We start from the raw sequence: 25,113 nt of genomic DNA, 5'->3' as shown, positions 1-25,113 counted from the left end.
AACATCTCTTCTCATTGATATCCACTTTGTTCTTCTCTTTTTTCCTGCTTTTTTTCTTTTTTTTGTAAGAGAATGAGTGAGTGAGTGAGTTAGTTAGACAGTGAGTGAGAGAGTGAGAGAATGAGTGAGAGAGTGAATGAGAGAGTGAGTGAGTGAGGGAGGGAGAGTGAGTTAGTGAGTGAGAATGAGTTAGTGAGAGTGAGAGAATGAGTGACGGAGAGAGTTAGTGAGGGAGTAAGTGACAGAGTGAGTGAAAGAGTAAGGGAGTGAGTGAGACAGTAAGTTAGTGAGAGTGAGAGAATGAGAGTGAGTGAGTGAGTGAGTGAAGAGAGTGAGTGAGTACTATCCTGCTGTGTGAAGGGCTGATTCATGCATGTTGCTCATGATGTCTGTCAAGATGTTATTGATGATGACATATATGATATTCTACAACACAACTAGTCTTCTATCATTGGTATTCACAGCATGACATCTATTCCTGACTTGGTCTCTAAATTTAGGTCAGATAACCTGGAGGCATAGTGGCTAATCATAGGCTGTGATCCACAAGGTCTGCAGCTTGAAACCACCAGCCCCTCTGATAGAGAAAGCCGGGGCTTTCTACTCCTGTTCACAGTAACCGCCTCAGAAACTCACAGGGACATGCTACCCTGTTCTGGAGTGTCACTGTGAGTCAACATTGACTCAATGACTATGAATTTATTTTGTTTGTACTACAAGTAATAACTTCATCTCTGGTTATGTGTTTTAAGTTTTCCTCAGCTTCTACCTGAACTAACTTTTGAGTAATTAATGATCCATTCCCATATTGGCCACTAGTCCTATTTGTGCTGCCAAACGAGTTTCTCTGTCATCTATTTAACAAGATGTAGGGAATTGGATTCTTGTGTTTTATGTCTGGTAAGATTCACCTGCACAATTACTATTTATGTTATTGAAAAATAACGTTGTTAGCAATGAACAAGTTGGAGGACTTGCAAAATTCAATATTGCAATATTCCTCTTCACTCCTTTCTCCAAGGCCTACTTCCAAACTAATAAGTCTTCCTTTTTGTTACTGATATTTACATTCTTATCATCAGTAACTATCAACACATCTTCATTGCATGTTCAAGTAATTTCAGGTAAAAGAAGTTTGGGTAATTATTCATGTCATTCATTGCTGGCTTTACTGATGGATCAGCAAATTTGAAAAATAATAGTACCAACCAATATTCCTTATGCATGTGTACACCTTGTCTTATCACAGCAGCATTGTACAGCCAGATAGGTCTCGACATGTTTTCAGTAATGAAGGATTGCCTTTACTCTTGAATTTGTCATTTCCTAGACCGTGAGCCCTTTGCCAGATTTTAAATGACCAATACAATTCCAGTTCAGTCTAGGATATGATGCCTATGATAACATATTTTAGGCATCCCATTTCAATGTGGTTACTTATAATTTCTCGTTTCATTTCCCCTTCTCATGCTGAGCCATGCGCTATAGACACATGAAGGTCCCGAAAGCTTCGCTCCACCACCTTCACTGAGACATACACACTCTATTTGGGGAGACGGCTAATGTTTTACCACCTGAGGAGTTATCTTCCAGTACTAGATAACAAAATATTCTATTTATAATTAAAAGGTTTTCATTGGCTAATGTTCCTAAGTGGACAGACTATTCCCAATTCCTACTCTGAAAACTATTACAATCTAGAAGCATAACTCTAAGAAATTTCACTGCTATGGAGTTGATGCTAAAAAGCACTACATAAGAGTACTAACCTCAATCTAAAACAAACAAAAACCACTGGATTCAAGTCAATTCTGACTGAAAGTAACATTAAAGGTCAAAGAAGAATGGCTTCTAAGGTTTCTGAGGCTATAAATGTTTACTGAACTGACAGCCTCACTTCATCTTTCTCCCAGGGAGTTGGTAATGGGTCCAAACTATTGATCTTTTAATTTGCGGTCTATGTGTAATCAAATACAAAGGCTATAAATCAAATATTAGCCACCATTCAACACAGAAATGAGGGATCTCCGTTGGCATAGTGTTTAAATACCTAGCTTCTGGCTGGAAGGTGGCCAATTGGAACCCACTATGCAAAAAAAAAGTGGCAGCCTGCTTTGCTAAAGATTTACAGCTTTGGAAATATTATAGAGGGATTTATTGTGTCCTATGGGTTACTATGAGTCATAATTCACTAGATGCCCCTGGGTTTTGGAAAGAGAGTGATACATAAAATCAAAAGAATTAATTATGTTAGGGAAGAAGAGGTGCATATTAAAAAGAGCAGAGCATTATGAACACAAGAAGAAATCAGAATATGAACTGAATAAGAATAGTGCAAAGAAAACCAACAGAGAATTCATTTTAGGCATAACACGTTTAAAACAGCAAACATTTGGCCATGTAGTAGTCTAGGTACTTCACAGAAACAACTCCACAGAAACTCATGCATAAGAGAGCTTTACTTAAAGGTTAAGTGCACATCAAGAAAACATCCCAACCCAGTGCTGCCCAAGCCCACAAGTCCAACATTAACCCATTAACCCATGTGTCAATGCCAATCCACAAAGTCCTCCTCCATCTCACAAAACACACACTATGATGCTGACTGCAGGAGGAAAGCCGAATCAGTGAACCTGTAAGCATGTCAGCGCTGGCAGGGGTGTCCACACGGCTGCTCTGCACTCAGGGCTTCATCAGGGTAGGTCCATGAGGCTTCTCCTTGGGGATGTCTTGCAGGAAGTCAGTCTTGCCAGCTGCAGCAGGAACTGCTAAGGCAGCTGTATCCTGGTCCGACCATCACAAAGCAAGAGACCGGAAAACTCCAAAGGCGAGGCTCACAGAGCCATGGATCCCTCTGCCCTTCAATTAACCCCACATGTGTTTATCAGCCCGGTTGGCACAATAATCTAACTACCTTAAAACCTTAAACCATAAGGAAGCACAGAAACAAAAAGATATTTTCAAAAGTTAAAAATGTATTTCTATTTAAAGATTAGGTATAGATTTAAAAGATCTCCATTGTATATTAGATCAGAGAAAAAGGAGAATGGAGAAAAGGATAATTTAAAAAAAACAAACATTTGAAAAGTGTAAGTTCTGTAGAGTTAGAGGAAGACATACATCTTCAGATTGAAAATACTCTCAAAGTAATGTTCGGTATAAATAGAGTAATAATTCTTTAACTATGTGTATTATCTTCAAGAACACCTTGTTCTAACAAACTGCCATTCTGTGATGCTCACCCTCCCAGTACAATCGCTGAAAACAAAATGGGTGTGCAAGCAAATGTGGTGAAGAAAGCCGATGGTGCCAGGTATTAAAAGATGGCATCTGGGGTCTTAAAGACTTGAAGTTTAAATAGCGGCCATCTGGCATAGAATCAACAAGCCCACATGGAAGAAGCACAGCATCCTGTGTGACCAGGAGGTGTCCTTGGTACCGAGTAACAAACAAACAAAACCATATTGTTGAGAACAAGGGGAATCAGAACTCAGAGACAAAGCTCATCTATAGACAGTGGGACATCTCCTTACGGAGGGGTCACAGGGAAGAGATGAGTCAACCAGGAAGCAGTAAAGCACCAATGAAACACACAATATTCCTCTGGTTCCTTGAGGCTTCCACACCCCACTATCATGACCCCAGTGTTGCCTTTCACTGTGGGGTAGACCAGAGCGTGTACACAGGTACAGATAAGAGATAAGAGCTCACAACACACGGAATCCAGGAACAGGAATGGAAATAGTGATACCAGAAGGTTAGAGGGAAGGTGGGAAGAAGGGGGGAGAAAGTGGAATCCAATAGCAATGATCCACACATAACCACACCCACTCTCCAGGGGGATGAAAGACAGAAACCATGGGGGAAGGAGACAGTGATCGATGAAATATATGAAAATAATAATAATTTATAACTTATCAAGGCTACCAGGGTGGGGAGAGAGGAGCTGATATTAAATGCTTATAGAAAGTAAATATCTAGAAAATAATGATGGAAACACATATAAAGATATGCTTGATACAATTGAGGTATAGATTGCTATAAGAGTTATAAGAGCCCCTATAAAATGATCTTTTATTTTAGAACAGCACCTAACATAAAACAATAAATGTTTATTGTAAAAATATAATAGTTTAAAAATAACTGGACAATAATGAGAAATTATAAAAAGTAACAGATTGCCTACAATGAATAGAAAATTGAGAATTTATCAGTAGAAATGTATACCTTAAACACTGAAGGAAAATATTCATAATTCATCTAATGCAGCTGAAAGCCTAATCTTTTATAATTAAATAAAGTATAATTTAAGAATTACAGTAATTATTTTAGACATATCTAATTAAAAATCGCTAGTTAGAATGTAAGAAAGATTCAATAATAAACTTTAGGGCAAAAAAAGAAAGCCGTTAGAGAAAACTAAAGGTAAAGAAAATAATGCTGACATATATATGCTAACACATTTAATTTCAGTCTAATTGCTGACTAGAAATAATGTAAGAGTAATAAAAATGTTAGTACTGTATATAAGTATCTAATAATAAGTATGTCTCAAAGAGATATAAAATAATATTTAATTTTTTCTTGATCAAGGGATGATCCAATAAATGTTTTTATTTAATAATTTATATGTGACTTCATGAGGTATTCTTTAAGACTATTGTTATTTTCGTGGCTTTCCTAAAGCCATCTGCTTACTTATTGTGATCTATACATAATGGACGGAAATGCTTACTGGTCTTGTGGTGGACCAGACTTTAATGAATTACAAGGTTTTCATTGTTTTTATTAATAATAGATGGCAAGGTATCTCTTCCCAGTCTTGTTTAGAAATCACACTGCAATTTGTTCAGCACCAGCAACATAAAATCCTCCACTTCCTTATTGCTAAAAATGAATGTTTTCTTGTATTCATCCAGAGCACCATATTCTATTAATTATATATCACAGAGAGATTACTTTTATTTTGATGTTCCTTTGGGACTGTTGCTTTTATTTTTTCTTTTTAACATTGTGTGCCTTATATTCATAATTTGAATGAAAGGAAGTAATATTTTTTGTGGTAAAGCCATTCTCATTTTTTAAATTCAGAATTTCTAATAAATTCATATTTTGCTTTCCATCACTTTAAAAATTATGTTAATGGTACATAAGTGCTTTTCAAACTTAGAATTCAATTTTGTATAAATTTTGGATCAATTCTCCTATTTAATTTTTCCCCCAAACCATTTTATACAGATATCATACCATTTCATATTTCAATCATATTAAACACTATTGTACAATTGCTCCCACAGTCAATTTCAAAACAAGTTTTCATTCTTGAACTTCTTCATATCATCTCCATTTACCCACCCTCCCCTACTCTATCCCTCGGAAGTCCTTATTCTACTTGGTGTCTCAATAGAGTCGGCATTCCTGGGGTTCATATACCAAAAACATATGACAAAATTTCAAGGGGCTACCCACCATGAAAAACTATACCAGAGATAAACTCCAATATGAAGATCAAAACAAAGAAAATGTTGAAAACCACATCAAGCCTAAAGTCAACTTGAATCAATAATAAAACACAACCGAATCCACTTCTCAGGTACACTTAAACTCAGAAAAAATAAACAAATGACATGTAAATTATTCATTATGATTTGCAGGATGTACATAACCATCATTTTAGTGGATGAACCCATGTTATAAAAGGCAATATATATATATATATATGTATGTATATATATATATATATATATATATATATATATATATATATATATCCCTATTTACTTAAGTGTTTCAAAATGTATGAAGCTATTTTTCAAGTGTAATATGATTTTAAATTTATATTCAAAAGGAATGTGATTTCATTAAAATATAACTCTAAAATCTTGTTTTATAATATCAATTAGAAATAATTAAATTTAATACATGCTTCTAGGATAATATCTCATCTCACCATTTTTATTTAAATCCAGTGTGATTATGAAGTAAGCTAGTAGTTTTCAGAGGACGCATACCAAATCAAGCTAAAGTCACTGCCATCGAGTTGAGCTCCAGCCATAAAGAATCTATAGGGTGTCTGAGGCTATGAATCTCTATGGGGCCAGAAAGCCTCCTCTTCCTGTGCAGAGCTGCTAGTGCCTCTGAATGTCTCCCCTTCTGGTTAGCAGTAGCCCAACTCACAACCCACAGCACACTGGGGCTGTGTACAGAACAATGGTAATTTGAAGCATGCTCCAATAACATTCAGTTGTGCTGTGATAGGCATGTCCCTAGGAAATACATTTTACGCTGAGGAATTTTTCATGTTAATATCATTCCTTTCTCTTTGCAATTAAAGTAGCAAAAACTCAAAGATACTGCTGTTGTGCGGATTCTGACACATAGTGACCCTATCAGATAGGGTTTCCAAGGTTTTTCATCTTTATGGGTGTAGATAATCTCATCTTTCTCCTGTGGAGTTACTAGTGGCTTCAAACCATTGATCTTATGACTAAGGTGACTAAGGGTAACTTATTTTCACATGCAATCATTCCTACTCTCATTAATTGTCTTAGAAATTAGATTTATTATGCAATTACATGTTTCAAAGTACGTTTTCACAGGACACACGTTTTCTTGGAGCACACGAAGCAATGAATGTCAGCCCTTAACAGGTCACATGATTTCTGAATGCAAATAGTAGGGGGGTGCCTTTTGTTCCCTTTTAAAAAGAAATAAAAATTATTAATATAAATTCATTTAATAGAAATTACAGAAAAATAAAGTCAGTATAATGAGTCAGTTACAAATGCATTTAATTACTATTATTTAAGATGAAAATAGTTATCACCTAGTATACTCAACACATAGTTTTTACCCATTAGTGGCACATATAATGAACTGAAGGTTTACATAGTTGAATGTATATACTAAATATACTCTTCATATACTAAAATCACTGTGATATATGATTCATCTAGACTTTGATTTATAATCATTTTACTTTTAATATAAACGTTTAAAAAGCAAACTACTTATAGAAAAATGTATATAATAATGCATTGGTAATATTTTATATGATTTTCAAAGCAGAAATGTGTTTATAAGAAATATCTCAGCAAAATAGTTTGCTCTGGAAGCCCCCTTATTGGGTCACAGACATTTGGCTAGCCAATCCAAAAGTCATTATAGAACTGCCAACCTTTGATTCATGTCACTCTGCGTCCACCAAACTTTGGTCTTCGCTCCAGGGGTCATCAGCCGCTGCAACTTCATGAGCCAGGAGAAAGCTCCAGCTTCTTTGATTTGATGGCAATGGGTTTGGTTTGGGATATTAATACTTATCTTAATTTACCTTGTATCTATCTTTTCACTGAGTCACAGATTTTTCAGTTGGATGCAATTTAGTTTACTATATCACACAATGGAGTCTATTAATGAAGTAATTACGTAATTGTCATATGAATATGTTTATGTGATAGTTATTTACATAGTTTGAAATTCGAATAAAACACTGAAAAATACTTAAACACACAATTCAATACACGAACATATATAATGTGCCATACATTTAAACAAATATTTAAAATATCCTAGTTGGTTTCCAAGCATGTGCCCCCAAACTAGTATAGCATGTATTTGTGAAAATAGTTCATTAAAGGAGTGTGCATTTGGCATAACATAGCAATATAGAATGTGATTTACATGAAAATATGATCCATATCAAAATTTTTCTTAGATCAAAAGCTTCTGGGAGAAAAGGTATTTGGGTGACAGAAATAGTGTTTCCTTAGGAGCACTCCCGTTTACCACCTTCAAAATCGTATCAGACTCTGGTGATCCATCAATTGTAATTACTAATTTTTTGTAAGTAGATTGCTGGATAATTCCATGGAGATATTCTTAGTCAAAGTCATGTTCTACATCACAGCAAGAGGGAGAAAGTGTGGTGGATTCCCTTGGGGCGCAGCGGGAAATCAATCCTTGGTTGCTGGCATGGAATGCAGCTACAGAAGCTTGCCAAATAGTTCAGTAGAACTCTATGTGTATATATGCTGAAAACTGTATAAGACTGCGTGCTAGGTTAGAAAACAGTATAACATTGATTAACCAATCCCTTGTATTGGAAAAGCATTCAATAATGGCTTAATGTAAAACTGGTACTCAGCTCAGTGTAGTAATAATTGCCACACTGTAATCTCATTTCCCGATTGATTCACATTCAACAATTATAAGAATTATGATAGGCAAGAGATCAGTTTCCAACAATCTGTCTTCAATAACACAACACATTTTTTATATATACAATGAATAAAAAATATTCCAGCAAGAAGATAACTGCCCTTCAGACAGATTTGGGCAATACAATAAGAGATTAGTGATTGTTACAAAGTACAACAATTTTCTCCCAAATAAATTGTCCCCCTGTGAAAAATTGAGTTGCTGTTAAATTTGGTTTTGACTAGGAGAAGATGGCCATGCCATCTGTTACCTCACTGAGCTGATTACTACTCCAGATGCCATCTTCAAAATGTTCCCCGGTGTTTTACGTCTAAAGAATAACAATCGTGCTCTTTCAGAAAACGCAGCCTTCGTATCCAGATAACTCTGTCCTATTATACAAACATATTTTGTTTCCTAATATACAAACATATTTAAGGTTAGTTCTGTTCTTTCCCCTCCCTTCCATCTGTCCACCCCTCTCTCACCAGTCGTCGCGAGCTTTCAACATCTGCTCCTTTGGGTGTGAACCCATTTTTCTTGATTTTTTCTTTTATAATTAGAAACCTTATACAGAATTTACCTTTAGGAGATTAACTGATTTTGTTACTCCCACGCTTTGGATTTGTTGTTGGGAGAGACTGGTTCCTGGAGAAGGGCATCAAACTTGGATTGATGTACTACAAGGTGGATTGATACAATTCCTGAAATAATGGCCACAGACACAGGAATAATTGGAAATGTCATGCAGAACTTGGAAGTATCTCCTCTGTTGCACAAACGGTGGCCGTGAATTGGAGTGAACTTGAAGGCACCTAACAATAACCACAAAAAGGTCTTCTAAATGTGATTGTGTCATGAGGTGCCAGAAAAGTTTCATCACTGCCTCAAAAGATCTATAAGATTCCATATTTTGAATGTACCAAAGATTATTTATCCACTCTTCCATTCTTTTATTTTCCTATATAGTTAATCCGATATGTTCTTAGTACTCAAACACAAAAAGGAAATTAATTTTTTAAGTTTATATGCATAATCTTATTTTTAAACAGCTGCTGTTTAAAATGCTAGGAACGCCCTCACCACTGGTCCTGAAGGGGTCATCCTGCCTGATGCCCTGTGTTTCCAGTTTCTATCTGCACCAGTGGACTTCCTCTGTTCTAGCCAGACTTGTAAGGTAGAATTGGGATCACGATAGTGTGGGGGAGGAAGCATTCAGGAACTAGAGAAAAGTTGTATGTTTCATTTTTGCTACATTGCACCCTGACTGGCTCGTCTCCTCCCTGAGACTCTTCTGTAAGGGGATCTCCAGTGGCCTATAGATGGGCTTTGGGTCTCCACTCCACACTCCACTCCTCGTTCACAATGATATGATTTTTTGTTCTTTGATGCCTGATACCTGGTCCCTTCGACACCTCCTCATAGCACAGGCTGGCGTGTTCTTCCATGTGGACTTTGTTGCTTCTGAGCTAGATGGCCGCTTGTTTACCTTCAAGCCTTTGAGACCCCAGATGCTATCTCTTTTGATAGGTGGGCTACAACAGCTTTCTTTGCCACATTGCTTATTCACCCGCTTTGTCTTCAGCAATTGTGTAGGAAAGGTGAGCATCATAGAATGCCAGTTTAATAGTACAAAGTATTCTTGAATTGAGGGAGAACTTGAGTGGAGGCCCAATGTCCATCTGCTGACTTAATACTAAACCTATAAACATAAGCACACATCCATTTCCCCATTCTCATATATAAACATATTTCTATATGTTCATGCCTTTATTTAGATCTCTATAAATGCCCTTTGCCTCGTAGCTCTTTACTTTATTTCTCTTGACTATCCTCTTATCCCACTATCATGCTCAGCCTTCATTTGGGTTTTAGTAATTCCTCTTGGTTATAGTACCCTTGACACGTCCTACCAGGCCTCCTATACCCTAATCCCCACCGATTTGGATCACTTGTTCCCTTGTCCCTGGGTTTGTTAAGACCATTTCCTTTCCCCCGACCTCCCCATCTCCCATGTCCCTCCAGAACTGTTGGTCCCATTGTTTTCTCCTCCAGATTGTTCATCAGTCTATCACATTTAGACAGACCTGCGGAGATAATAACTAGCACAAAAACAAGACAGTACAAAACCAAGCAACAAAATAAAACAATAACAAACTAATAATAAAACAAACAACACAGGGAATCCAGGGCAGATGATCCCTTCAGGATCAGTGGTGCAAGTGGAGATATCAGGAGGGTGGAGGGAGGGTGGGGTGGAAAGGGAGAACGGATTACAAGAATCTACATATAGCCTCCTCCCTGTGGGGATGGACAACAGTAAAGTGGGTGAAGGGAGATGTCAGACAATGCAAAATATGACAAAATAATACTTTATAAATTATTAGTGTTTCATGAGGGAGAGGGGAGTGGGAAGGGAGGGGAAAGAATGAGGAGCTGATGCCAGGGGCTTAAGTAGAGAGCAAATGCTTTGAGAATGATGAGGGAAATGAATGTACAAACATGCTTTACACAACTGATGTATGTATGGATTGTGATAAGAGTTGAATGGTCCCCTAAGTAAATGATTTTTAAAAATAAAATAAATAAATGCTAGAAACAAGGTTTTTTTTGTAAAATAATTTTACCCTTTTTATTTAGATAAAGTACTTAATTATCAGATCCCATATAGAAGAAAATAATGAATCCACTTTGAAGATATTTAAAGTGCAATATTTAAATGTGAGGAATGTTTCATAAATTCAGCCAAAATCATATTTGATGTGAGGAAGGTAACCACTGCAAGATAAACTTAGGGGCCAGATCTCAGACACAACTGCTTGATCACAATTTTACAAACTGGCTCCAAACAAACAAACAAACAAACACTTATAAAAATACTTTTTCCTCCGATAGAAATGTGGACTTGCATGTTCTGTGCAGGGGCTTTGGGGAAGAAGGCAATGATAGAACAAAATAAAATGCAGGATATCATAGATAAGGAACATATACTTGATGCAGTCTGCTGGTGAGCCATGGGCAAGTGTAGCAGAATCTGGAGGAAAGTAAATTGGAGTGCAGTAAAATGAAACTCCTAAACAAACAGGGTCATTGCTGCTACACTGAGCTATGGCTTTGTGTCCTATAAAAATTCCCAAAACTGGCTTGATGAGAATGAATGATTTTCATTTGCAAATGAATCACATTTTTGAAAGGTACAAAGGAAAATTCATAAAAGAACAGAAAATACAAGTGAAATTTGGAAGCAAAAGACCAAAGGCTAAGAACTCCAAACCTGTACATGAAGGTCTTTTCAGTCTATTGCTAAATGTAAATATATGCAGACTCCAGGAGAAATTCCACAGGGGGAAACATAGTATTTATGCAGATTTCCTAGTTCCTAAAGCTCACAAGAGAGACTTGGGACATATAATTTCCATCAAGCCTCAGTGGAGATGCCTCAGTGAACATTCACAATATTCTGCAGAAAACTTATAAAAATTGCATGTCAATAGTAGAACTAAATTGTTCCTATACTGAAAGCATTCAGAGGAGATTGCTACAGACTTTAAAATGAACATCCATAATTACGAATAAGATCTATGATAACTCAAGGACATACAAACAAATGCCAATCGTCTTTTATTTAAAAACAACAAAAGCCAGACAACACTGTATACAGCTTTTAGAAGCCAATAAAAATTACTAGGTAACATTTCTGCTGGCAGCTGTGTCAAAGGTTGGTAAACTGACTGGAGGGAATCCATATTTGTACTCATTCCAAAGAAAGGTGACACAACAGAGTATTCAAACTACAGAACATCATTTTCCTTAATATCATCCAATAGAAGATACAACAGATATTTACAGGAAACTGCCAGAGGTTAAGGTGGGTTTCAGAATAGGATGTGAAACAAGGCATATCATTATTGACGGCAGAAGAATCTGGGCTCTTGGGGGACCAGCTTCCACAAGCCCATGGATCAAAGGGGGCAGTTGTGTAATTGAGGGGTAAAGAAATGACAGACAAGACATTCAAGTGCTCACATCTTCCATGGCGACTGGAACCAGAATGAAGGAGGAATATATTCTCTCACAAGCTTATATAACCTCAGTCATGCAAGCCATGTCACAGACATACGCAACAAGAAGGGACTGTATTAGAGACATAAACGGAACAGGAGGGGGTGAGCTAGGAGTATACGTGCAATAGGAAGGGGAAGTACTAGAGGCATATGTGTGACAGGAAAGTACATTCCTAACAAGATGGACAGATTCTATAGTTAAGATGGTGGCCTAACCTTGGTTATCTCTAAGCTGGTTTGAGCTGAACTGTCCCTAAATTCTTCCCCATGGAAGAGTGTATGGTCCTTATCAGAAGGGAGTGGGCCCTACCTAGGATGAGCCAGACAATAGGGGCCAATTGCTCTCAGTGGCAGCCAACTTTCAGGCTGCGAGCCCTCAGGCAGACAACCTTCAAGCTGGTAGCAACCATGTGCTTGCAAGCAGTACTTCTAAATTAGCGTTATTACAGGGGGAGATTGTGGGGAACCACTTTTTTATAGGAGAATGTGACTGGGATGCATCTCCAACCCTCAAATGGGACAGCCTCTCTCTAGGAGAGTCTCAGCCTCCAGACTCCTTAAAATATGAGCACGGAGAATTTTTTTTTTTTTTTTGTAGTTAGTTCAAGGGTCGTTTGCTGGCCTTTAGGAGTGTTTTCCAGTCCAGTCAAGCATGGAGAATTTTGTCCGCATACACTTTCCCGTTTTCAGTTTCCCGCGTGGCTCAAAGGGCAGAAGCCCAGAAAGATGTTTATTTATATTTTATTGACTAGGTGAAGACATTCAACTGTGTGGATCCTAAATTATAGATAATCTTGAGAAAGGAATTCTGGGACACTTCATTGTGCTCATGCTGAAATTGTACATGAATCAAGAGGCAAATAGGCAAATAGAACAAGGGACTACTGCATGGTGTAAAAGCAGGAAAGTTGGTTGTTGGGATTGTATCCTCTCACAATTTTTATTCAAACTATGCTGTGCAAATCATCACAGAAGCTGGTTTATATGAAGAAGAGTTAAGACATCAGGATTAGAGAATGGCTTATGAACACTAGGAGCCTTGGTGGTGTGGTAGTTACTGTTGAGCTGCAATATGCATGGTCAGCAGTTCGAAAGCACAATAAGCTCTGCTGAAGGGTGATTTGAATGATTACTCCTGTAAACAATTACATTCTCAGGAACCCAAGAGGTTTGCCGTGACTCACCATTGACTTTTTGGCTGTGAATTTGGTTTAATACATACAGATGCTTCAATCTTGCTTGCTGAAAGTGATGAGAACTTGAAGCATTTGCTAATTAACAGCAAAGATTTCAGCCGTCTGTATGAATTAGAACTCAATATAAAGAAGACTAAAGTTCTCGCAAGTGGACCAATGGGCAACATCACGATAAATGGAAAAGTGTTGAAGTTGTCAAGGATTTTGTATTGCTTGAATTCACAATCAATGATCATGGAAGCAGAAATCAAGAGATCAAAAGATGAATTAATTGGGTAAATCTGCTGCACAAGATCTCTTTAGAATATTGAAAAGCAAGGATGTTACTTTGAGGACTAAGGTGCACTTGACTGAAACCATGGTACTTTCATTTGTCTCATACACATGTGAAAGGTGAACATTGAATAAGGAAGACCAAAGAAGCCTTTGAAATATGGTGTTGGATAAGAATATTGAAAATACCATGGGCTGCTACAAGGACATACAAATCTGTCTTTGTAGATGTATCATACTGGAGGATAAGGTATTCTGCAAATTGACAAATGATATCTGGGCAGAAACATTGTGCACAGGTGAGGCACGTCTCTTTCTGTTCTAATAAAAACATAATGTTGACCTTTCTGTTATGTAAGTGATCCCAGGTAATACACATGCTACCAGTTGACTTATTTTCCTGAGGAATGACCCCATGTAGTGTGCTTGGTTTCTGTTGCTGGACCTTCAGCAGTGGCAGTAGCCAAGCTGGCCTTGGTGAGTGGTCGGGCATTTTGCTAAGCTCATGCATAACCACATTGTCCACTTGTTCATGAGACTATTGGGCAATGACTAGAGTGCTTAGGGAAATAGAATGATTGGTTTAAACAGAACATGTCATTTTAATCCAACTTGATTGCTAAATTCCTCCTCTGCAGAGGCTGGCCAACCAGTTAACCCATGGCCCAGCCCATGCATATATAGTCACACATCTGGATATTCTGCTCACGACCAGGTAAACTGCCTCTTGGACAATTGTCTCTTCACCACAGACTTCAGGGTGTAATGCTGCAGCTGTCCTCTTTCAAGTAGCACTTGCATATCTTTAAATCAAGCTTGGGTTTTCTTCTCCTTAGTCAACAGCTCATAAAGAACTCCCCATGGGGCGACAGGTGTCAACTGTGAGAAAGAGAGTACTGTAACAGGAGTGAAGACCATAGGCATGAGGTCACTGTCATCTTCCTGAACTGGAATTCTTCTGCTTATATCAATTTAAGTAAATATTTAGTAGGCTAACCATCTATTTCACTCTTAGGGACAGTGTGCTTGATTTATCAATGCCATATATCTATACAAATTAGATTCTTCTGACTCTGCTATCCATTTTGTATTCCTCCCTACCTTTTCTCTATCGATTAAGGGATGTCAATTGGTCGCCACAACTCTGGAACTCAATTAGCCCAACTGTAGTTAGGTGTGTTCGTTCAATTGGGGCAATCCCTGCTGGCAAGCCTTGCCATCTAAAGTTGCAATCATAGCAGTCTTCAGAGATGCTGGAGTTATCTTCCCATGTTTGCTCCTTACTGGTGGTAAGAAGTGTGTAGTAGTTACATAATCTTTTGCCAATTTGAGTGGATAAAGAATGAAGAGGTGGAGTCTCGCCTGTCAATCAGGTCTTAGTCAATTCGGCCTCTGTGTGGGCAGTGCCTTCTCCTGAGGATTCTGGGACCTCCTGTCTTCTTCCTTGGAGGTCGGAGACACTCTGTCTCTTGGCTCACTCCCTGTGAGATATTGCAGCTGACAAGACACATGGAACTACACTAGTGTCCTGAACTAGAGGGGCCACGTGGAGACCTGCCAACACTGAGATGCTCACAATGCCACTGGATCCACAAAACTTCCCACCAACTGGCCTGTGAATTTCCTGCATTCAGTGCCATTGCATATATTTCATGAGTCTGAAGATTACTTTATAGATTAGTATCGGACATATGAACTAATATCAGGCTTCTGGTATTGGTCTGAACTGGGCTGAGATGCTTTCTTAATGTACAATTACTCTTTATGTAAAGCTCTTTCTTATACACATATGAGTGTCCATAAATTTGTTTAACTAGTCTACCTGGAATAACACAAAGTATGTCCTTGGAAACTCCACTATGGTATAGGTTGAAACTGCTAATTCCACTCTAATATGCCCATTTCCCTTAGACTTTAGACACCATTTTCTAGAGTAGATCTGGTTCTACAGCTTGACTTAGTGCAGGTTATTTCAAAATCCATGCTACTTAGGAGTAACCAAATATACTATTAGATCCTTTCAAAATCTCTTGAGGTAAAACATTATATTAAAAACCTACTTCGTGAGTGCTTGCTTTGGCAGCACATATACTAAAATTGGAATGATACACAGAAAGTTAGCATAGTCCCTGTGCAAGAATGTCATACACATTTTTAGTGTGTCATATATTTCAAGACGTGTGTTAGTCTGGGTAGACTCAAATTCATAGACACTCATATGTATACAAGAAAGAGGTTTATATACAAGAGCAATTGAATTTTAAGAAAACACCCCAGACCAGTCCAGATCAAGTTCATAAGTCAGATATTAATCTATATGTCTGACACCAATCTTTAAGTTCTCTTCAGACTCATGACACACATGCAATGATGCCAAATGCAGGAAGATCACAGGCCAGTGGGTGGGAAGTCTTGCAGATCCAGTGCCATTGTAAGCATCTCAGTGCTGACAGGGGCCACATGTGGCTTCTCCAAGTTCTGGGTCCTGGCTGTATCAGAGTAGATCCATGTGGCTTCTCCTCAGGGATGTCTTGCAGGCCATCAGCCTGGTCAGTAGAGAATTTCCAAGGAAGTGAGCCAAGAGAATGAGAGAGTTTATCTATCCCCTCCAAGGAGAAAATCCAGGAATTCCCAGAATTCTCAGGAGAAGGCCTTGCCCATGCAGACGCCTCATTGGTTTTATCTTGGTTGGAAGCCCAGACACCATGCCTTCACTCTGTATCCTCTCGAATTGACACCAAACTATGTACTCACCACAGACTACCACTTGTCAATTTGACACGTTCACATAGCTCTTTAGTCATATATAATTTTCAAACAAACAATAATAAAATCATATCTGTATCTAACAGGATAAACTAAATGCATATAATTCATTATGTGCCCTCCTGATTTAAACATAACATTTGTAAATGAACAAAACAGTCGAGTTCAATTCTTATCTAACTTATTTAAACTATTCTATTGATTAAAAAATATATATGGCATTAGGCCTCTGAGAGCCTCAAGCCAGATTCAGACTTTCTGTGAGTCATTCTGACCTCTGTCAGCATTTTCCTTAAGCAGCATGGTTTGTGAGAAATTCAAATGTTGATTTCTACCCCGGAGGAAAAAATATGCATTAACAGTATTCATTTTTGCCATTTCACACCGGAATAACCAAAAGCTACAACCAATCAAAATGATCAACACTTTAACTTCCCATATTCTTTCCAAGAAACATCCCAGTAAACTGCACAGACATATCTGACCTCCAGGTACACAAAGAAGAACACTGCCTTGAGGCAGAGGTCATCCAAGGATCCACTCTCCATCTTTATGATTTGTTTCTCCAGTACCCCACTCCCGTACCAATTGTGTTAGACAGGGTTCTCTAGAGAAACAAAACCAGGATATTTATGATTTATATATATATATATATATATATATATATATATATATATTTATATATATACACAGCATGAAGGAGTATAACAGCTAATTAGTCCACACAGCAGTACAGAGGGCTCAGTTCAACTCACTTCTACAGAACAGTTAATATACTAGAAATCCTTTAACTCACGAGGGCTGCTGTGTCCAAGATCAAGGAAGCAGGCAGATTAGTCTTCTGTAGAACAATGCAGACCATTCACCCACAGGCAGCAAACAGGAGGGCAAGTCACCAACAGTCAGTCAACAAGATTCCAATGGTCCCAAGCTCAAGCGTTATATACACCAGCAACATAGTGAAACAGGTCTCGAAGGTACATCAAGCTCTAACCACACAATCTCATGGGTTGGGTGTCCCACAGGTAGTGTACCTCACCAGTTGAAGCAGAGAACTAGTTACGGCAGCCACACAACAATCACCATAGAGCAAGAGCGAAAGAGGTGGGGTTTGCTAAGCCATTCATCTCTTTGCACTCCAATCAAACTGAAACCTTATTAATTCCTTACGTTCCTATGACCAGGTTGGCACAATTTACATACCTATCACAACATGTCAGTTCAAATATCCTCACAGAAGAATTCTGCGGCTAGTGGAATTAAAAAGCATTCAGAAAGCATGAAGGACCTCAGTTTGATGACCAAAATACAATTGAGACACATGCTGTGTGGAACAGAGTCCAGAAGGAAGAAAATCAGAACTGAAAGTGAATTACCAGAGATGACTGAACCATCTATTGATAGAGATATATCTTAAGCAGAATCAAATTGTTCTTTCTCTATCTGTGCTCCAAGATCCGACTGTAAAGTTAACTAGGAAAAGGCAGAACGTAATTCCATCCACTCCAGCATCGAGTGCAAGGAAAAAGGTGAAAACAACTCCAATAAATGAATCTCATACTGAAGAAGTCTCTGAAGCCGAAGTTCATTTTTCGGGTATTTCTGCATGTGAGCCTTCCACAGTAACAAGAACCAAAAGAGGGGAGGCTAAATGACTCACAGATTCAAGTGAAGAATCACACGCAGAAGATACTTCTGATCCTGAGTCATTATCCTCAGTCATTTCTTCATTTTTGGAGATTGCAATCAGAAGAGCCACCAAGGGTGTGCACAGAAGTACAGGCACAAACTGAAGAGGTAGCTAGTAATATTTCACCAGGAAATATAAACCAGAATTATAAAGGTTTAGATATGAGACCAAAGAAATGAAAAATGAAGGAAAATTTATGGATGATAAAAGTTCCTCATTGAAGAGTCTCTGTGGCAGTCACCGAATCTGGTGTCAATTTAAGGATTACGAGTGTAGGGGTGGAATCTAGGCTGTCAATCTGCAGATAGCCAATGAGATTTATGTGGACATGGCCTTAGAATTCTGGGAAATCTGGTCATTCCTCCTTGGAGGTAAGAGACACTCTCTCTCAGTTCACTTCCTTGGAGACTCTCTACCCACAAGGAGGACTTCCTGCGAGGCACCCCTGAGATGTCACATGGACCTACCCTGATGCAGCCCTGGGAACTGGAATGGCTACGTGGAGACCCCTGCCAGCACTGACATGCTTCTTCCACCTCTGAATTTGCAGCCACTGGCCTGTGATCATTCTGCATTTGGCACCATTGCATGTATTTCATGTGTCTGAAGAGGACTTTATAGATTGGTATCAGACATATGGGCTAATATTGGACTTAGGGCCTTGTACTAGACTGGGTTGGGATGTTTTCTCAATATTCAATTCCTCTTGTATGTAAATCTCCTACTTATACCTTTCTGTGTGTCCATGGATTTGTTTCTCTAGTCTACCCGGACTAACACAGTCTCTGAGCTCCGTGACAATAGCTTTCATCAAGTAGTTTCTCAGACCCATCAAATTCTAACTTACAAGCTGTCATGAAGTCATTAGCTCAGACATAGACAATTGTGTAAATAGGCAGAATGAAATAAGAGAGAATCCCGCAAAAACAAATGACTTGACACAGTTTGGTGGCTCAGTTGATAAAAGATAAAGAGTACCCCCAAGATATATATATATTCTCATAATATATAAATAATATTATATATATATATATATATATATATATATATATATATATATATATATATATATATATATATATATATATATATATATATAGAACCTCATAATCAAACTGCACAAGTCTGTGCTCAACACCTCTCAGGATAAAGGTGATTCTCTTTTATTAGCCCTCTGAGAATGCTAGCAGTCGGAGAATGAGGAGAATGAGGAAGACACCACATGTTTTGTTGGAAATAATGATCAAAAGGAGTCAGTGAGTGAAGACTTGGGAAGTGTCAAGTGAAACTGCTTTGTTTGTGATTGACACAACTCCTGGATCGAGTGCTGAAAGAAAGTTTTCACTTAGAAGAAGACAAGACTACCGAGGCTGTCACACAGGAAGAAAAATAGGGAGATAATGAAAAAAGTGCAGAGCTATCAGATATTGGCAGAAGTGCAGTTAATGAGGCCAGTGATGAAGACTTACTATACAGCCCTAATTCTAAACTTCTGAAATTAACAATCAGCAACATAAACCCAGGTCTGAATATTAAGCAGCAGCTCAGTGGTATATATATATATATATATATATATATATATATATATATATATATATATATATATATATATATATATATATATATATATATATCCACAATCAAAATAAAAAGCTCTCACACAGATCAAGGAGAGAACAAAAAATGAACTTCTGCAGAAAAGCACCATTACCCCTAATTTTGAAAACAACTAGTGTTTCACCTTATAGAGAATCAAAATTTCAACTTAAAAAAAAAGGTGGATATTGGGAAGAGCAACAAAAAGCAGCAGACAATGATTGGTTTGGCACGAAAGCTCCAGAATTGATAGCTGACCTAAAAAATGACCTCCATGTCCTGAGGATGGGAGCATAGACCCCAAATGGTTTTATAAGGAAAATGATGAAAATGGCTTCCCCAAGAACTTCCAGATTGGAACCATTGTTGACGATCCAGCCGACTTCCATCATTCACAATTCCCAAGGAGAGTAAAATAACTACTGTGAAAGAAAGAACCACTGACCGATTCCCAGTTCAGAAGATTTAGTGGACGGAAATACCTGCGAATCATGGCTGAAAAGGCAGCAAATGCTGAAGGAAAGAAGTTTTGAGAGAAGAAAACATTTTGCAATTAAGGTTCACCAAGTAAACCAATTTCATGTCTTTTATTTATTTACTAAAGAGATTTTGAAAATTAACACTATACATTAAAGTAGAGTGACCCCCCCCCCCCACACACACACACACTCCCCTGCCCAAAATCTATTTAATGGACTCATACCAACAAACTCCAACTGGCTCACCTTTACATTTGCTGCACCATTATCCCACATCCTTACCAGGATTCTTACAGGTTTCTGTCTGTACACATTAGAAAGCTCAATACTTCTTTAGGAAACTATGGCACATCCTCCTGAGCCACCTTCTAGAGTCACCTTTCAAGACTCCCTGAGACTGAAGTTTAGTTGTAAATTGAGAAGGAATATGGATAGTAAGGGTGTATCCTGGGAATTCTCAGCAGTATTTTTTAAGGCACTGGCCTCATACCATGCTCCAAATACAGGACCACATGGCATGTTAACATATACATTTGGGGAAACCTTAAGTGTTGTTTTTGGGGAAAATAGCTTTATGGATAATGATGTAATCTCTTCAGATGAGAAAGGTGGCATTATTAGATGGCATGAGTCAATGGAATTTAGGAATTCAAGTTCTGCATATTCATGATTATCTGCCTATATATTCTCAATCAAATTGTAGGGTTCCAAATCTTCCCAATCAATGCCCCACCTTTAATATCACACACTGTGTTAGGCTGAGTTGACGAGAGAAACAAATTCAGAGACTGTCACATAAATGTGTAAGAAAGAGTTTTATATCAAGAAGTAATTCTGTATCAGGACAACATCCCAGCCCAGTCCAACTCAAGTCTATAAGTCTGATACTAGTCCATAAATCCCTCTTCAGACTCATACAGCCACAAACAGTGATGCAAAATGCAGGACGATCACAGGACAGTGAGTGCAAAGTCTTGTGGCTCCAATGACGGTGGAAGCATCTCCAGGGGCCCCACAGGTCTCAGCGTGATTTGTCAAAAGGAAGGTGAAGGCAGAAGGAAGAGAGAGGCCCACATCTGGGGAGCTATTTATCTAGGTGGGACCTCCCTCCAAATGAAGTCATCAAGCTACAACCTGATTGACCGGCTAAACTCCACCCATATCTTCTGACAGGTGCCATGTTGGCACAAGAAAACCTATCACACACACCATTCTAGGTTCAGCATTCAATTAAAATTGTAATTCAGCTACTCCTGATAAGACTCTGGGTTTGCTTTTCAGCACTGCTTCTCTGTTACTAAAAGAGATGAGGCTTGATCTTATGGCTCAAGTAGAAATTCTAAGGCCTTTTATGCGGCACTTGAGCTGAGTATGGAATGCCTGAGCTTATCTCTGTCCTTTGCCAGTATTGTAAACAGTGTCAATCAACCAGTTTCCCTATACTTCTCAGACATCAAGCAGAAGGTCTCAACTGCCAAACTGTTGAAAATCTGGGAGCAGATAGTTGACACAAAACTGAACTATCACATGTATGATATAGCATTAAGACCAATTGTAAATTTTATATCATATAACTAGCAATTTATAGCTCAAACAGTTCTGTTTTTGTAATTTATCACCTTTGATGTAAAAAAAATAGTGATGTATATCAGTACTTAAAAAAATCTTATTTTAGAGTTTCAAAAAGTTCTTGTGAAAATGAGATAAATGCTGGGAAATAAAAAAAAATTTGAAAACCAATTTTATCATAGAAAATATTATTTGACCTCCCCCGAAAATAATTTGTTCCAAAGGATGACATTGACTCTGCAGCTATGGGAGATGGACATATTTGATCAGAGCACACGGGAGCAGATGAAGGGGCAGGAGGAGAGAGTGGAGCACAGCCTGGCCCACCAGGCCGTGATGATGATGTTCCTGAGTAGAGCAGCCAGTCCACAGAGAGAACAACATGGCTGGCCCTACTATGAGACATGATGCCCCTCAGTGACTAAGGGCGATACAGGGGACAGCACCGGAGACACAGTGTGGGAATTGCACCTGACCTGATCCCACCACACCGAGGCAAATCACTGGGGGAGTGCAGCGGAACAGCAAGGGAATGGAGTGACAAGGTCCCCAGGGAATGCTGAAAGTGGACTTTGGGACCAGGGCGTGGTGCCCCAACAGACTGGAATGGAAAACGCTCCTAAGGGCCAGCAAACGATCTCTGAACTAACTACAAGCTTTTCTCTTGTGAACTGTTTTGTTCTGTTCTTTTTCAGTGGTTTGTTTTGGTTGTTTTGTTGTCTGGTTGTATACTGTTGCTTTGTGTTCCTCTGTCTAGTTTTCGTGCATGTTAGTGACTCCACATGTCTGTCTGAATAGGACAGGCTGGATGAACTATCTGGATGAAAAACAACGGGACCGACAGTTCCGGGGGGCCTTGGGGTGGGTGGGTAGTGGGGGGTAAGGAAGTGGTGTTAACAAACCCAGGGACAAGGGAAAAACATGGGACCCCAAATGATAGAGAAGGGGGAGTTGCAGGCCTGGTGGGAAATGATCAAGGGTAAGGATGCTTAGAGAAGAGGTATACTCTAGCCCAGGTGGCGATGAAGCATGGTAGTAGGGCAGGAGGAAGGTCAAGGGAGATGGAGGAAAGAGCTAGGAGTCAAAGGGCATTCATGGAGGTCTAGACAAAGACATGTACATGCAAATATATATAGGAGGATGGGGAAATAGATCTATGTGTCTATATTTATAGGTCAAGTATTAAGGTGGCGGAAGGACCTTGGGCCTCTACTCAAACACTCCCTCAATGCATGAATACCTTCTTTTATTAAATTGGAACTCTATGATGCTCACTCTCCCGACACAACGGCTGGAGCCAAAGTGGGTGAACAAGTAAATGTGGTGAAGAAAGCTGATGGTGCCCGGCTATCAAAAGAGATAGTGACTGGGGTCTTAAAGGCTTGAAGATAAACAAGCGGCCATCTAGCTCAGAAGCAACAAAGTCCACATGGAAGAACACACCAGCCTGTGTGATCGAGTGGTCCCAAAGGGATCAGTTACCAGGCATCAAAGAACAAAAAATCATATCATTGACTGCAAACCTCCATGATAGGATCGCTGAAGACAAATGGGTGCACAAGCAAATGTGGTGAAGAAAGCTGATGGTGCCCGGCTATCAAAAGAGATAGTGTCTGGTGTCTTAAAGGCTTGAAGGTGAACAAGCGGCTATCTAGCTCAGAAGCAAATAAGCCCACATGGAAGAAGCACACCGGCCAGTGCGATCACGAGGTGCCCAAGGGACCAGGTATAAGGCATCATGGAAAAAAAAAAAAAGATATAAGTGTGTGTATGTAGGTGTATATATGTGTATATGTATGTGTATATATATATCATATCAAATAAAGGGGGAAGTGCAGAGTGGAGACCCAAGGCCCAAGTGTCGGCCAATGGAGATCCCCTCATAGAGGGGTTTAGGAGAGGAGATGGGTTAATTAGGGTGTGAGGTAGTATCGATGAAGAACACAGCTTTCCCCCAGATCCTGGATGCTTCCTCCCCCCAACTACCATGATCTGAATTCTACCTTGCAGGGCTGGATAGGACAGAGGTTGTACACTGGTACATATGAGGGTTGGAGGTACAGGGAATCCAGGGTGGATGATACCTTCAGGACCAAGGGTGTGAGGGACGATGCTGGGAGAGTGGAGGGTGAGTGGGTTGGAAAGGGGGAACTGATTACAAGGATCCACATGTGACCTCTTCCCTGGGAGAGGGACAGCAGAGAAGGGGGGAAGGGAGACTCCGGATAGGGCAAGATATGACAAAATAACGAGGTATAAATTACCAAGGGCATATGAGGGAGGGGGGAATGGGGAGGGAGGGGGGAAAAAAAAAGAGGACCTGATGCAAGGGGCTTAAGTGGAGAGCAAATGCCTTGAGAATGATTGGGGCAGAGAATGTATGGATGTGCTTTATACAATTGATGTATGTATATGTATGGATTGTGGTCAGAGTTGTTTGAGTCCCTAATAAAATGTAAAAGAAGAAAAGAGAAAAAAAATTATTAGGGCAAAGACTGTACAGATGTGCTTCATACAATTGATGTATGTATATGTATGAACTGTGAAAAGAATTGTATCAGCCCCAATAAATTGTTAAAATATAAAAAAATTTTTAAAAAAGAAAATATTATTTGATGTCAATTTTTTGTCAAAATACAGTGTCTATAATTTTAAGAGCAACTTTCACAATATTTTCATCTATTGTAAAATGAAATGCAAAATCATTCCGTTGAATCAATTGTGACTCATAGCCAATCTATACAACAGGGTAAAACTGACCTGGTGGTTTTCTGAGGAAAATTTGTAGCTCTTTAACTCTTTAGGGGAAAAGAAAGTCTCATCTTTTTCCCACGGAGTGGCTGGTGGTTTTGACCTGCTAACCTCACAGTAACCCAACTCAAAATCCCCTGCACCATGAGGCCTCCTTCTGTATTATATTTCAAAGGCTATATCAAAAAAAATGACAATGATTTTGATAAGCCTGCACTAGTGACCTAAAGCAAAATATATATTTTTGCATTGAAGTTACATAAAAATATATTTATTTCAATGAGTTGGAAAAGTAAACTCACCTGCGTCATCTCACAAACAAAATCCCCTGCCAGTACTATGGCAAACTACGTAAGAGTAGTACCAGCCATGGAGAAATGTTGAATTCATGCAGTTGATGATAGTTATCAAGTAGAGGTTTTTCTGTAATCTCTAAAGTAAGTTCTGAGTAGCTAATTTTGGAATTAACTCATTTTATATTCGTGCCTATGAAATTTCTGCCAGTAGGAAGCCTGTCTCTATTCCCACATAGT

The 25,113-nt window shown here is 38.8% G+C and overlaps 1 non-coding gene and 2 pseudogenes across 1 annotated transcript; all 3 read left to right on the top strand.

Annotated features, from left to right (window-relative positions):
* Positions 1–15,796: 15,796 nt before the first annotated feature.
* Positions 15,797–15,901, top strand: LOC142461939 (U6 spliceosomal RNA). The gene has a single exon (XR_012787103.1). It is a non-coding gene; the product is annotated as a U6 spliceosomal RNA (small nuclear RNA).
* A 1,807-nt stretch (positions 15,902–17,708) lies between these two features.
* On the top strand, positions 17,709–18,474 carry LOC142461065 (deoxynucleotidyltransferase terminal-interacting protein 2-like; annotated as a pseudogene).
* A 234-nt stretch (positions 18,475–18,708) lies between these two features.
* Positions 18,709–20,338, top strand: LOC142461064 (deoxynucleotidyltransferase terminal-interacting protein 2-like; annotated as a pseudogene).
* The last annotated feature ends 4,775 nt before the right edge of the window (positions 20,339–25,113 follow it).

Source organism: Tenrec ecaudatus, chromosome 11 (assembly GCF_050624435.1).
Source record: "Tenrec ecaudatus isolate mTenEca1 chromosome 11, mTenEca1.hap1, whole genome shotgun sequence".
Lineage (NCBI taxonomy): Eukaryota > Metazoa > Chordata > Mammalia > Afrosoricida > Tenrecidae > Tenrec > Tenrec ecaudatus.
Note: the sequence above shows the minus strand (reverse complement) of the source record. Positions and strands in the feature narration are given on the sequence as shown.